The sequence below is a fragment of the Nipponia nippon genome, unplaced genomic scaffold (genome assembly GCF_047370975.1).
Source record: "Nipponia nippon isolate SJK-2023a ecotype South Korea unplaced genomic scaffold, ASM4737097v1 scaffold_12, whole genome shotgun sequence".
NCBI classification, from domain to species: Eukaryota; Metazoa; Chordata; class Aves; order Pelecaniformes; family Threskiornithidae; genus Nipponia; species Nipponia nippon.
This window is the reverse complement of record NW_028262313.1, coordinates 21934746-21950582: the sequence shown is the minus strand read 5'-3', so window position 1 is coordinate 21950582 and position 15837 is coordinate 21934746. Positions and strand designations below refer to the sequence as shown.

At 40.1% G+C, this 15837-nt stretch overlaps 1 long non-coding RNA gene across 3 annotated transcripts in view; it reads right to left on the bottom strand.

Moving 5' to 3' along the window:
- Positions 1 to 15837, bottom strand: part of LOC148056748 (uncharacterized) — a 43446-nt gene that overhangs the window by 11294 nt on the left and 16315 nt on the right. For all 3 annotated transcript variants that reach the window (XR_015702744.1, XR_015702745.1, XR_015702746.1), the window contains exon 2: positions 6287 to 6424. This is a non-coding gene — a long non-coding RNA (uncharacterized LOC148056748). The remainder of the gene's footprint in view (positions 1 to 6286; positions 6425 to 15837) is intronic.

Genomic DNA, 15837 nt, shown 5'->3' with positions numbered 1-15837 from the left:
GCTGCATCGCTGAAGGTACTCGATGCATAATGCTTTGTAACGTATGATCTAAAGAGCAGGGAGAATATATTTGCTATAGCCAAGCTACCCCAGTTGAGAACTGTTTGGGTTTAATATATACCCTTTAGGATTCTCTGCATTACAGGGGGAAGGGAGCTATATAAATAGACTTGGGGAGAAAAAAAAAAAAATGCATTGCTCACATTTTTTAAAAGCGGCCTCAGGCCGTTATAAGTTACATAAAGTTGCTCCTGCTCCTGTTGTAGTTATGCCAAAGTTATCTAAGGTGACTAGCATAAAGTGACAACTCCAAACTTGGAAAATAAAGGTTCCTAAATGGGGCCTTTTCACACACACAAAATCAGAATATAACCGACAGCCCACAAACTAAGACGTGACTTCAGAATTTCATTGTAATCATAAAGATGATTCTGAGATTTTTCTTAAAAATACACAAAACATCTATACTTAAAATCAGAGTAATTAATTCTAGATTAGCAGAGTCTGAAAGAAACTATTCTTGCTTCCAGTAGCTGCATTCATGGACTTCATTTAGCTTGACACTTGTGTAATAATGTGAATATTTAGCTTTTCTGAGTATTTATTCCCTACACTCATGACTTCTAGAAATCCTTCAAAATCTATCACATCAGAAGGAGAAGATAAAATGAGAGATATTCTGGGGAAAATTACTCCCCTTTCTTAACATTCTTCTTCCCCCCACACACACATTCTCGATTTCCCACACACATTTTTAAGGCACTGCAATGCAAGTTTTCAGGAGCTAAATCTATGCGAGAAATCTAAAAGAAAGGATATTTTAAAATAATCAAGACAAAAATAAAAATCATCCCTAACTAAATAAAACAGTAAAAAGTTGTACGTCTTTTGTGTCTTTTATGAGAGAGAGCGGAATGATTAAAAATGTACCAAGAGCCATGAATGCCATTTTACTGTCATTTCCTTTGATTAACCTTCACCTGACCTCAATCCCTAAGGCAATTTCAGTTTCTTTTTGTTCTTCCATTTAAATTCTTCAGTACACCAGGTGAGTACATCTCCGTCACTACAGAATATTCACAGGGAGCAGATTGGTTTAGGAGAGGATTTCATAGAAAATGTTTGCTCTGGAGAATCATTTGCAAAAACTGTAGCAGGGAGAATAACAGGTCACATTTACTCCAAAACTGGGATTTTTACAATCCCTGTGGAATTATATAATGACTTTTTCTAGGTATTAGTTAAAACATAATTGAGCAAACTACCCCAGTTTACACCAGAACGGGACCTCGGTGCTGCTGGCTGGTACAGACTCACCAACCCCGTCATGTTGATGGTTCTCACCAACATCTCTGCTCTGCCTCTGTACCGATGTCTGCTTCCACATGAGTTATAAAATGTAACTTGCCCACTAGAATGGGAAAAAAGCCAGCATGAATAAAAGCTTAAAAAATAGATTATAAACTCTCTGCAGAAGGAATGGATCCAGGGTTCAATGTTTGCACAGAAATCTTACAGCACAATTCTTTATTATTTTAAAACTCACTATTTCTCAATGGGTCTCACAATCTTGGACGATAAGTAGAAATTATGAAATGTTGCATACTTAGACTCTGTTCTTCAAACTTTAAACTGTATCATAAAAAAAAAAAAGGACAAACTAGGAAAGGACAAAAAATATCTACAAAAATCATATAAGATCTGTAAAATATGCCGGATGATAAAATATTAAGGAATTCTCACCTATATAGTTCATCAAAGACTGACTTAAGGGATGAGTCAATCCTCATCCATAAGAATTTATACGATGCTGAGGCTTCTGATAACACATTTTTAATCTATCAGGAAAAGATATGAGATACAACAGTCAAATTAAGCCTAGAATCAAGGTGTGTTGTTTTAGCTGTCAGGAACCACCATGAGCCACTGTACGAGCTTACTTTGGGATGAAGAAATACTTCATCACACAGGGCCTTTATTATCATTCCAAAAAATATTCTATAACATAAGCAGAAGCTATGGATTCAATGCAGGCTTTGCTCTTCATTGCTGTCAGCCAAATATGTGATCTGACTGGATTCATAATATCTCCATTTCGTATTATTCACCTTAGATGAATTTTCAGGATTTAAAAAAAATTAAAAAGTTGTCCCAGGCTGTGACACAAAGCATCAACATTTCTTGCAAACTGCCATCCAAAAAAGTTCCGTTTGGATTCATTAAAATTTATAGGCACAAATCATTTTGAAATGTTTTCTTTCTTCTGGCCTTTTTAATTTTCATTTTCTTGCTATCTATAGATAAAAAAATTGAGATGCAACACAGATCTGTTGGGTTTCTAAATGCTAAAATCGACTACTGTGGCAATTTCCAAACTCTACTGTTGTAAAGGAGGTGATTCATTAACTCTGATCCTCTCCTGTTAGCAATTTTATCCTCCACAAACTGCCACTTCCTGACAACACTAAGAAGTTGCAACAGAAAAGCCCTGTTGATCTCAGTCATGATCCTTTTTTAATCTTAAATATTTAATAATATTCATGAAACAATTAATATACACTCTTAAAATTCAGCTACCTTCAGTTGTGTCTATGCAAGCTCTGCTTCCTTTACATTTCTAAAGGACACATCCAGCGAGCAATACCAGCTCTGCACATTAGACTGGGTTGTCTAATCTGTGACAGATTCTGCAGAGAGTTTTCCATTACAACATCTCCACCGAGTTCTCTAGTAAAACGGCCAGCTCTTGAATGACAGATGTACTCACCTGATAGAGCGCAATACTTAAATGGAGGAACAAAAGGATCTGAAACTGCCTTAGGGAGGGAGGTCAGGTGAAGGTTAATCAAAGGAAATGACAGTTAGATGGTATGCATGGCCCTTGAGATTACATATGTGTATTTTGTTGGGAAATATTTAACTGGTTTACCTCTATTTAGGAAGAAACCAAAATAAAGTGCATATATGAAAAAAATGCAGAAGAATCCATAGATGCCTCTTAGCCCAGTAGGGCTTGCATTGGTGTGATTCAAACTTGCCAGCTGACAGGTGAAGAAAGCCAAAAGATGACAACTCTTCATGTGGTTTCACTATTCTAAAACGTTTCACTACCGTAAAATACAACGCCGTAGCTGGGGAGCTAGGGAAATGCAATAAAGCTCTCATTTACCTTGCTCCCATATTTACTCCCAATAGTTAGTGGTCTTCTCTCCAAATGGGTACTGGATTTAAGGAGGGAAAACTACAGCTGGGAAACACTGTAGGAGTCTACAGAAACTCATTTGTGTCTCGTAATGAACTTGGTTTGGCCATATTCCTGCCTCATTTGCATTTCCTTCCCAACAATTTTCATACACTTGGATTTTTACTTTCAGTAGTACTTTCAAACATTGGTTTTAAGCTTGCATGCGTGTAGAAAGGGATTTTTAAACACAGTCTCCTCAAACATTTAATCATGAAATGTATTCGCATATTTGTCCTCAACTAATTGGGGAATTAAACCAATACCACATGACTTATCAATCACAAATAAGTAACACGCCCTGAATTCTGATTTCTAGTTTTCATTAAAAAAAACCAACTAGTCAATAGAACTCATGAAAAATTTTGACAACTATTTTTTTATTCTTCCCACAGAATAAAAGGCAAACTTCACTGACTGAATTATTAATTATGAGTTATTCATCCAGCTCTACTAAAAACTAATCTGTTTCTTTTTTTAAGCATCGAAAAGGTCTTTCAAATATAAGTTGCAATAATGAAATATGGCAGCAGATCTTGAAATGTGCCCTTACCCGGTCTGCAGGTACGTAAAAGGTTACGGTACCAGAGTTATTAATCCCCCATCACTCTGACAATTGATTTTGAACACAGTCTGTTGCAGTCTTTACAATGCAAGATCATAAATGTTCAAAACTAATTTATTGCTCTTTGTTCCACCTGGCAAAAAATCTACTGTCAAATTGAGTTGTGTTGACGCAAAGATGCAGATGAGTATTTAAGTCTTGTTTTTATCCACATTTGTAAATTTGTTTGCAATACTTGTGTGTGGTTAGAAACATTCACAAAGGAGCTAAGAAAGAGGAAGAGATTATGCTGTCTTTAATCAACAGGAAATATTTGCACAAATAGCAATAGGTATTTATTTTAAAATTAATGGGGAAGAGTCATTATTTTAATTTGTTAGTATTGATATTTTTGGTTCCCTGGTAATTGACAGATTTTCAAAAGTACACATGTAAAAGCACTTGCTCTATATGCATACTGACGTACATACCAGGCAAGGATTCCCCACAAACCAATGAAGGATATGCAAAACCTTTCATCCTACATGGCTTTTTTTATTAGTAGTAGTAATTTTGAAGCCTGAACCAATTCCATTCATACTGAAAATTCCTGAATTTGCCTTTTCTGCATGCGGCAGTTGCCACTGCTCCTGCCCATGCCAGGGAAGTACCAACCTCCAAGGAGGGACAAACCAGAAAAGGAGGGCAAAAAGGGAGAAAAGGATCCACTTTATACTGACGTAACACATTCATTTGTAAAGATGAAGGGGTTTTTAAGGATCAAAAAGAATATATTACAAGGAAGTTTATTTTAAGAATAAAATCCTGTCGTGTAGACCAAGCATTCCATAATGAATGAATTACAAGTTTTCTAATGCCTACTACTGAAGCAGGGAACTGAAATACAAAAAAGAGAGACAGGGAAGAAAAACAGAACAGTGTCTCAACATCAGAAATACGCCTATCCAGAAGTCCCCATTTCTCATAGTCTCTAAAGTATTTTTTCTCAGTAGAAAGATGAACCTGTAAAACTACCGCTCTTTTCAAAATAACCACATAATACTTCCTTAATAACACTTTTCAATCTTACATGTTTTACAGCCCAATAATACAAACTTCGTCTTTCCATTATCTAGGGGCAGAATTATTTAATCGTCCTGGCAAGTTTACTCCTTTTGGATTATTATTTTTACCACGATTATGAAGTAGGAGAGCTATCTGACTGCATGCTAGAACTGCTGCATTCATGACTTGTAGACATCTGTATGATATTGAAATTAATTTCCAGTATAAAACAGTTAACAGAATAACCCTAGATAAAGGCAAGTATAATATTAATTTCATTCTTTTTGTTGGCAATGTCGTAAAGACCATTGCTCAAGTAAAGAGCACTTTTCTGAGCCAGATACAAATTAATTTTACCATTCTTCTTCAAATACGAACTTTAAAAGTCAACTAAAGGCTACAACAGCTTTGAAACATTTCAGTGATTGTTTTAATTACCTATCATACAGCTGTGAGACACTGCAAAACGGGGGGGTGGAGGGAGCAGGGAGCACAACACCTGGTGTATTAGCAATTGTTTTTCTGACATAAAGAAGAAAAAATAGTTACCAAGCTCTCAAATCAACGAAAAGCTCAGCAAAGTCAACACAGATTTTTTCTGTGGTATTTTTATTCCGGACTACGCATTTTTATTCTGTCAATAACTACTTTCACTGTTAAATAAAAACACCAAATCTCCAAACATTAAATATATGAATTCTGGCAGCTTTTAAACCTTGCTTTTCAGCCCAAAGTTGATGCACACGCTACAATAACTTGCTAAAGGCACACATGGGGCTTCTTTCTAGGGTCTCATTCTCCAGCAAAAAAGCTCGCTGCACTTTTACACGCAACTACATAAAAAGGCACATTTTTTGTCATTCCGACCCTTAATAGAATTGGGATCTAGAGGCTATTAGGACTTCTGATGGCCTTTGACACCCTGGCTTCCAGCACCTCAGCAATCAGTCAGTGCTGGGGTAACAAAAGACCACTCAAATGTACAGTTGTCATCCCCACGCTACATCTGTTGGCCATGCTGTTAGGAAGTGTTGACCCCATCATTTCACCGTAAACACTGCCGAAATCAACAACAACAAAAACAGAAATGAAAAAGGAAACTGGATGTCAAAAGTCAGGTCAGCACATTTTATTTGCACATGTGTCAGTAAAGATAGAAGGAATCACTGAATTAAATTAAATCAAAGCAAACCTGCTAATTAAAACAGCTAAAATTATGTTTGTGAAGATGTGTGACTGGTTTCCTGCTTATCTGCAAATAAGCCTCCCCATAATATAAACATGTTTCTATCTCCACTTCATTTATAATAAGTCTTTAGGCAGATTGTAATTAGTATTTTGAGTTTCTAATAGAAGATCTATTGTGTTACTGGAGAAATATTTTTCCTGACCATCAGAATACTTATTATTGCAGCTTCATTCTCAAGGGTTCTCACCTGTTCTTCTCATACTGGTCAAAGTCCTGTATCCAATTTGTCTGAATCAAATTTTTGGGGTATGTGTCTGAATACCATCATCTTCCCAATGTATTGCTTGTAGTCAACCACAAATGTGAGCATTGTATTCAACTCCACCTACAAGCCAAACCAGAAATTATTACCAGTTTTGCTTGGATTTATTCCGTAGTTTGCTTTTCATTCAACACTGAAATAATGATCAAAATTATCAAGTCAGGGAGTAGAAGAGCAGGGTCAAAACAAAAGTTTTGCACAGAAAGTACCCTATTTACAAAAATCAACTTTTTGTTTGTGTTTTACTTATTCCCAAGTTCACATTGCATAATTTTATACAAACCCAATTACATAGCTCAGTGATTTACTGGCAAAGCTGGCCAGAAGAAATTATCTGGCTTCGGCTAACATGTATGCCTATTTACAATCAAAACAAATCCACAGAAAATTGCAAAATGGCTACAAAGAAAAAAAAGGCAAGTCAGAAATGCATCAGAAGGGATATAGTATGCAAGCTGAAAAAAGTTCACCTTATATTATGTTTTCTCCGGATAACCAATAAACCATGGTTACGAGTACGGATTCAGTCTTTCAGATCATGCACTATTTATTTATTCCAGTACTTAACTTTAAGCACGTATGGAGTTTCATTGGCTTGGAAAGCATGGTGTTTTCTTTTTGCCCTTTTCATAATTTTTTTAAGGATTAGTTTGCACAGCTAATGGATGCATGGACTGGCTTCAACAGAATTACTCAGATGTTTACTGTTACCCGTGGGTTTGAGCAGGTTTTTCAGATTCAGGGCTATAAGGCATTAGGCCACAGAGTTGCATGTGCATCATCTTAACAAATGGCTATGCAAATGAAGTGTGCTCTGATACTGGTATCTTCAATGTGAAAATTGTAACCAGTAACATTGCAAAAATGTCTGTGTATTACTTAGGCTGACAAATATCTCTTTTTTTTGTTGTTGAAACATTTCTGAAACAGCAAGAATGCCTTGGGAGGAGCACAGGCTCTTTTTTATATAGTTTGTCTAAAGTGAAATTCCTAAGCCAAAAATATAAATGAAACATTTATGATTTTTTAATTGCACAACAAATAATTTCAGGTTATTGTATATATTTTCTGTGAAATGACGACTGGGCACAACTCTTTCAGAGATTTTGTTGGACATGGCCCAGAGTTCATTTACTCACTTACCTCAAAGCAACTGCCTCCTAAAAATATATCAAATTGCAAATATGCTAAACCCCAAATTTTGCTGTAATTGCATGTGCCAGCACTAAGTCTTACATCAATAAGAAACCCCACTGATGTCAGCATGACTTGTGACAACACAAGATTTCCCTCCCCTCAGTACAGCTATAAAACTGGATCCTTGGTGAATATATTTGAATTATGTGGATTATATATGATTAAACAGATTTGGATTAAATCACGGCAATGGGCTGTCTTATCAAGAGCATACTGTTGGGACCACATTGAGGTACAGTAATCAAGGTGACCTTATAGACTTATTACAACTCAGAGCAAACTCTGATCAACTTCAGTGGAGGAAGATTTTTTTTGCTCTGCAAAGATCAGGCTGCAAGATGTAAGGAGTTAAAATGCTGCTTTCCTGATGAATAGTTTTCATGCCTTAAAATTATGAGTCAGGCAAGAAAGAGCAATCTTGCTTGCAGGGGAAGCGAATCTCAGCTAAACTCCTTGAGCTCTGTTTCATTCATCAGGATGGCAAATATGGCTGGTTGTGCCTTGTCCTAGCGTGCAAGAAAATCCGGATAAAGGAGAACAACGTCTGAATAAAGGAGAACAACGTCTGAATAAAGAAATCCGCCAAAATCCCACCCAATTCAAGTTTTCCCTTCATTACAGCATTGCATTATCTCACCTAATTTTTTAAAAATACACTGAATATTGCTGTGAAACTTTACTTTTTATTACTATGGTTAGTCTCCATTTAACCAACAAATTCTTGTATAAATGTACAGTAGGGTTAACCATAAATGACAGACACAAATTTCTTCCTTACTGGAGCAGTGAGGATACAGCTGAGAAAAGAATCTGGTGACACGATCCTACAATAACTTGCAGCTAACCAGAGCTAAAGCATTAACTCCAAAAGCTTCAGACAATTCACAGGCTGCTGCTCCAGCAGAAGGGCTTTAACAGCTCGGGAGCGCGTGCCTTGTGGATGCTGATATACGTCCTCATATTTAATACGGGTAACATTTGGCAACCATCGCTACAGAGGTCATTCTGAGGGTAGGGAGGCAAAAGACCTAACGGATATAAAAAGGCAAAAAAGACCCAGGCTGCCAAAGTCTGGGGGTCTGGCAGAGTAACAGAGATAAACTAATCATCAGCACAGCTTTCCTGCACCGAGGCTTTCAGATTTCCGCGCAGAACCCTGTGCCTCTCTCCTTTGGATTAAGCAGCCCAGAAGTCCCTGGATCCAGATATAACTTTGAAGAGAAAGAGGGAGGAAAAGGGAAAGTAATGGTAACAGGAATACTTTCCTGAAGTTTACTGCAAGTTATACATCAGCTCAAAGAGATTTTCAGCCCAAGATACCATACAAAAATTTAAAAGGCTTGCTGGGGGTGGAAAGCTGTTACATAATCTATTAGCACTTCAGATAGTTTGTGCTGCATTATATCTCATACGGCCACGTGTAGTAAACACAATGCTTTCAACCTCTGGCTTCACATCTGCATTGAAGGACCTGTGTTACGCAGTCAAGTTGTGGTGAAGGCATAGGTCTGGAAACTTCCTCCCCTTGAACATCCATCCTCTAAACGAGTCTCCCCACCCCATGCTCTCCTCCACCAAGGACATTTTTAGTAAGATTGCTGTGCAGCTAATTACATTACCATGGCATCCAAGTACCACACAGTCATGAGACCTACTTCTTTTAACAGTCCTTGGGTTTGTAGAGAGGAGTTAATAGGGAAACATCCTTATGTTTGGAGAGCTGAGGCACAAGGTCAAGTCGTTTGTCCAGCATCACTGCAGAAGACACGCAGAGCAGGAAATTGCTCCCTGCAGAGTAGATGCCAGAATGGACTAGGTGCCAAAGCAGCTGCATGACCACCTACTTAACCAGCCACCATGCCCTGAGAGGCACTCTCAGGAGACAGTGCTGGAACTCCAAGAGGAAACCTTGAGCAAATAGAGCGAAATACCCTGGAGGTATTTAAAAGATGTGTAGATGTGGCGCTTAGGTTTAGTGGTGGACGTGGCGGTGCCAGGTTAACGGTTGGACTTGATGATCTTAAAGGTCTTTTCCAACCTAAATGGTTCTATGAAATACCTGCTCGCCACCCGCACTCTGCAGCCTCCAGCTACACCATCAGCCCTCGCAGTAGCATCAGGCTGAACTGATGGACCCAGGGCCTCGCCAGCTTTCCAGAGTCCTTCCTTCTGGAGTCCCGGTGCCTTCTTCTGCAAAGGCAAATGAGCTGTTTGGGCAGACTGCCCCCAGGCAGAGCTCACCCTGCAGATGGGAGCAGTGCAGATGCCTATGCCAAGCGTCACAGATCGTGTGCCCGTTTGCTCTGCAACAAACACATTTCTGTGGCAGACATCAGGGAACCTGGATTTTTAACAAGGCCAACTTCACCAGTCCTCTTGTCCTATCTTGGGACTGGAGTTGCACTGTGTGTTATTCAGATGGTATTCCCTGACTACGAGCTACCTACAGACACCGGTCTGAAATGAGCTACCACTTGCATGGATTTCCCATGTGTCCTAACTCACATGACCTTGCCTGAAACTGGACTTGTCCAAGACAGCTACTCTGATCCCTTTCAGCTCTTCAAGAGCAAGGCACTAACTTGAAGAGCTATTTTCTCCATGTTATTCCTCCACGTAGAGCAGAATTACTCTTTATTTCTAACTCCTCTCACCGAGTTCTCTCATCTATTTCCATTTGCTTCCTCTAACAGACTCTTTAGTCACATCTGTGCTACTGGAAGAGTTTGGTCATGACCTACTGCAGCCTGTTGTTTATTTGCCTGTTACTGCTATCAGGTCAGTTTAAACCTTGAAGAGCTCTGTGTTATATTTGGTGTTGCTGTATCTCACTGCTCTGATACCAAAACATTTCTTCCTATATACTTGCACGGCATTTTCACCAGATAATTATTAAAAAGCAACCACAACAGAACTTGGAGTGGAGGGCTTAAGCCCCACTTGTGGAAAGCACACCCTGCCTGGTCCCACCTCCAACCGCACTACCAGCACAACAAGCTTTATGATGGAAACAGGCTCAACCACAGCAGTTTGACAGGTTCGTAATTTATTCAATTAACAATAAACTCACAGTACTGCTTCCTGAACCTGTCAGCCAGCTGAACTAAGCCAACCAGCTGAATACCAAGATATATTCTGCCATTGAACTATCATACTGTGTAGAGCTGAGGTCTGTTAAAATTGAGAACGGACCCCAAATAGCCAGGAGTGAGGACTTTGGCCAAAGGTGTAACCCACTAGAGAGCTCACTTCTATGATAAAACTTGTTCAAACCTTTGCCAAAAAAACATGGACTTCATGTTGTCGGTCTGCTCTATGTTACTCAACATGCAATACTTGCGGCAGCAGACAGATTAATTAATATAGATATCAGAAACTGTAGCATATGATCATAAAAGGAGAGAGCTGAAACCACAAAGGACCACAGTTTCCCTACAGCCCAGCGGTATTTTTTTTAAGTGTCCAGTCCCTTTTCAACAGTATTTTTAGAGGAATACCAGTTGGACAGATACAGCCATGGATAATCAGTGGTGGAGGGAGAGAGAGTAAAGAAAACCCTGCTCCTGACAATCAGCATCTACACTTTAAGCTGCAGAAGAAACAGCTGCCTAGCTGCTCATTAGAGAAGGGATTTGCCAAACACACTCCCTGATGCTCTGTTATGCAAGGTAGTACTGTGTGTATTCTCTCCTTCCACAGAGATGTAGTCTAAAAGCATTCGTATTTAGTCCTCCCATCCCCCTAAATCTTCTCCACAAAGGACACTGTCACCACCAAAGCTCTGCAACAAGGATCATTTATATATCTGACAACCTTTAAACCCCCAAAGAAAGGGAAAGGGAAGCAGTAAAGCTCTCTGAAGAGCTCTTTGGTGGAACAAGCAGAATTATGAGCAGCAGGAGAAATATGAGTAATTAAGACAACAGTATATCTATATCTTACAGCTGACAGAGTGAAGCTGCAAGTTAGCTCTGGGCAAGGTGTTAGCAGAGGAAAGAACTGAGCAGACTGTTTCTAATGTTATTGTTGAAAAGGCAGCCCAGGAAAAAGGCTAAAGGGACAATTTCATTAAAAAGAAGTAGGTTGGCTTAAGAGAGCGGTTAGATGCAGACTTGTAACATGAAAGGAACAGGTCAACAGCTATCTGTAACAAGACAAGCAATCGTTTGGGGAGTCAGCCAATGTGGCACTCTTGCTGTTCTTAAAAGAAAACGCTCTGAAATTATCTATCGGTGGGTTATACAGAAAATTAAAGCTGCAGAATTACACCACAGCACAAAACAAAGCACTGGGGTGGATCGAGGCTGCAGGAGAGCAAAGGAGAGCAAGCCACGACTTTTTCCAACAAGCAGCCCAAAAGGCTGCCTGGTTTTAGGCAGCCAGTGTTCATCCAGAGCCGGCACGGCGGCCAGGACACGGCGTTTGCTCCTGCCCATGATCCAACCAGCGTGCTCCCGCACCAGCTCAGGTGCAGGGTCCCAGACCGACAGGGCCGTGCCGCCCGGCTGCCGTCGGGGCTGTGACCGCTGCACGGAGGGGCCGGAGCCGCTCCCACGCCACAGCTCCTCTGGCAAGTGCATAAACTCGATTTCACTCCTTCCTCCGTGCACGGCATGCTCCAGCGATTCCCCAGCTGGCAGGACGGCCTTTTGTGGCTACAGCAGCATGGTTTATAGCAGCCCTGAGGCTGTGTTTTCCATCTAGTATATATAAGTGAATTAGTGGAAAATTTGAGCTTACACAAATCACAGAGCCAGCGCACAGTTTGTCATGGCCAGGCAGCCTTTTCTCAGGGCTGGAGCAGCAGTAATGAGGTGCAGTAAAGAAACTGCGGGCTGCATCCATGGTTCCTGCATTACAGCTGGATTTAGAGCTGGGAAAGGAAGTGCTGTTAGTCGAGAGGGGAAAAAAAAGGCCAACAGTAGCTCCCATATCTGCATAGATTGAATGTATGGCCGGCGCAGTCACCTGGGGCTTGCAGACGAAAAGATCGATGCACGGATATTCGGAAAGAGCAGCCTTCCTCCCTTGCCTCCCAGGCTCCATCTGGGTGAAGGAGGAGACGGGAATTACACAGAGTGCAATATTTGCGCTGGAGAAATGGCAGAGGGGTTACTCCAAACTTACATTATTGTAAACAAGAGCAGCATTTGCCCAAATGATAAGAGCTGCAGCAAAGGCAGAGCCAGAGGGCATCAAATGAGGGTCACCAGCTGCAACTGCTGTTGCCACCCAAGGAGAGGAGCTCCATGTCTGCAGCAGGATGGAGGACAGGGGAGGCTGGGAGGTGCCAAAATTTCTCGCTACAGTTCTCAAGTGCTTACCCGGGTATGCCTCTCACAACCTCTTGTAGAGCCGAGTTTCTAGCCACGCTGTGGCTGAGTGCCCCAGCAGCTACTCCTTCCTGCCATGCCTTTCTTTATTTGCACCTACAAGTCCCAGCCCTTCTCAAGCATCTGTATGGCCCTATCAACAATGACAACGCTAATTTACATTAAAAATACACGTGGCATACACGCTTTACAGTGAAGGACAGCATAGGTATTCCCTGTCTCTTTTTCCTTTCCTACTTTCTCAGCCAGCACCACAGCAAGTGATGGATCACGCCATTCCTGACCACTCCATCACTTTTTTTGTGTAGAGTCTGAAGCAAAGAGGTTTCTTGCTACAGACTATTCTCTGCCATTTTCTCTACTATAAAGAAGCATGTGTGCCTGTGCGAGAAGACTGCGTCGCCCTTTCCTACACAAGGCTGAGGGGAAGCCTGCTCTCTGCATATTTCAAATCACAAACTCTAATGGCTCCTTAAAATACACACTTATATTCAGCCCATAAATCACAATAGATAGTCAAATCCTGCTTATAGATCTAAATCCTTCTTACACTCTTGTGTAGCTCCATTATGTGCCTAAGGTGTCACACTGCCTCTATATTTCTGCCTCCAGCTTCAGCCACATCCTAGCACTGATGGAGAGCACCAGAGTGTGTAGCCCTCAAACACTCAAAAATTTCTCACTTTCCTGAGCATCTAAAATTAGGAAAAATAACCTCCTGTCATTTTGTTGACTTGCCAATGAGTTTATTTACTCACTCATCCTGCAGAGCAATTGTTTCATGGAAATGCAAAAATGTTTAATATTCCACTGCAACGCCAGGCAGAAGTACCTGAGTCTCGCCCCTGTGCCAAGCAAAGACAATCCCAAGGCTGAAACAGCTCATCAGCTGCGTTTCGTATAAAGGTGAGCATCTCTACAATTCTTTGGGATATATATTGTTAGAAAGTGAGCTCGGGATTTCATGTTATTATCATATTATAGACGGCATTCCTTTGATAAAGGGTCAAAGATCAGGAAGACAAGAAAAATAAGGAAATAAAACATAGAACAGTCAGATCTTTAGCTGGCATAATTGGACACCGAAGTCCACGGAATTGTGTCCATTAGCAGGAGTGGGTGATCTGACCCATATGCTTACGGCTTTCAAGTATAAAGATTAAAACAACACGCCTAACAGCAGAAATGGGTTATATTACATTTCAGAGAGGCTTGCGTTGCCTAAAACTCTGGAGAAATTTTCAGCCTGCCATCATAAAGACTTCAAGGCTGTTTACCCAAACTTCTCAATAGCTCCTTCTAAAAAAGGATGATGAGCAACCATGTTCAGTAACACAGATTTTTAATGTAATCTGTTTATAGTTAAAGAACAATTTCCAGAATAGAACATTTTTTAAATGTCCTGAGCCTTTAGCATTCTCACTTTGATCATCTCCCATCACGTTATGGTTCAGAACAGAACGTGATGGAGCCAGGCTAACGAAGCTGCCAGAAATGACATCAGAAAGCCAAGTGACCTGAAAAAGAAAGTGCTCGATTTGAGCACCATGCTCTTCTTGAACATTTTCCTTTTTATTTTTTTTATACATTTTAATTAATGTTTTACTTTCACTGGATTTATTTTGCTTGCATGAAAGCTTGGAGCTTGTTCTCAGAAAAAAACCTCCTGTTGAAAACAAAAGGAGCCTTATTTGACCAAGGGAAGACTGTAGGAGGTCCTCAGATAACAATAGCTAACAATTCTTTTGGGGGTTGAACAGTTTAAATAGCAAACACTTTCTTAGGAGGTTAACTCCAAATAATAATTGTGGATTTTGTAGCCTGTGGAAGGGAGAGATTGGTCTTTGACAGAGTTTATATTACTAACCTGATACGAGCAGACAGCTGCAAAAATGAAGTGATATCAGTGATAAAAATATTCTTTCTACGTTTAGGCAGGAGGAATTGCATAGTAGCACAGGGCAAATCCCGCTGGCCTCCGTGCATGCAAGCAGTCCTTACAGTGACTGACTGACGTGGCACCACTGATCAGTAGACATACTGACACAATATGTATTTACTTTAAATATTTTTTAGCACCTCACATTAAATTTCACGTATATAGCTTGCATTCCTTTCAAAAACTTCATCTGCACAATAGCATTTCTTACCCTTTTAATTCAAGCCATGTTAGAACTGGCAAACAACATGGTTAAAAAAAATGTTGTAATGATAGCCCCCGCCCCCCTTTATCTGATGTAGAAATAGATAATTTCTAGTACTAAAAGTGATTAAATTTGGTGCATTTCCAACTTGTATTTTAACAATGCATTACCTCCTGAATTGCTGCATAAATATTAATAGACAGCCTGATATGGAACTTTTGCCCGTAATGCCCTTGGAGAACCACAATCACAGCGAGTGGAGCAAAAGAGATGAGAGAGTGCACTGAAGATGGTGGCTCTATCCCCCCGCTTCACAGGGCTACCCTAGGTCAGGCACTTGCCGTGCAGTAGCACAGATGAGCACTATCTCAAAGCCTAGACTTTCTCTAGTAGGAGATGAAAATCCTATGGACATTAATCTGCCTGATACCCATCTGAAATACAACAAAAAAAATTTCCGTTGATACCAAGAAGAGCTACATCGATTTTTCTCCAAATTAACCAGACTTAATTTTTGATATAGTGTACTTTTAAATTTCATCTGCAGGTGTTTGCTATTCTAATCACCTCCAAAACAATTATATAGCATTTTTCTACCTGAATTTCATTCCTGTGATACAATCTTATTAAAAGTCACAATCGCTCTGGCTGCCATTTAAAAGAAGCCAAGTGCCTACAGACCCCTGAAGTCATGCTCAGCCTTCTTGAAAATTGGCCAATTATTTATATCCCTAAATACGGACTTTGGGGACAGAAATTCAGGATACCTTTTTGGAAAACCTTTTTGGGCAGCCTTTCTGAT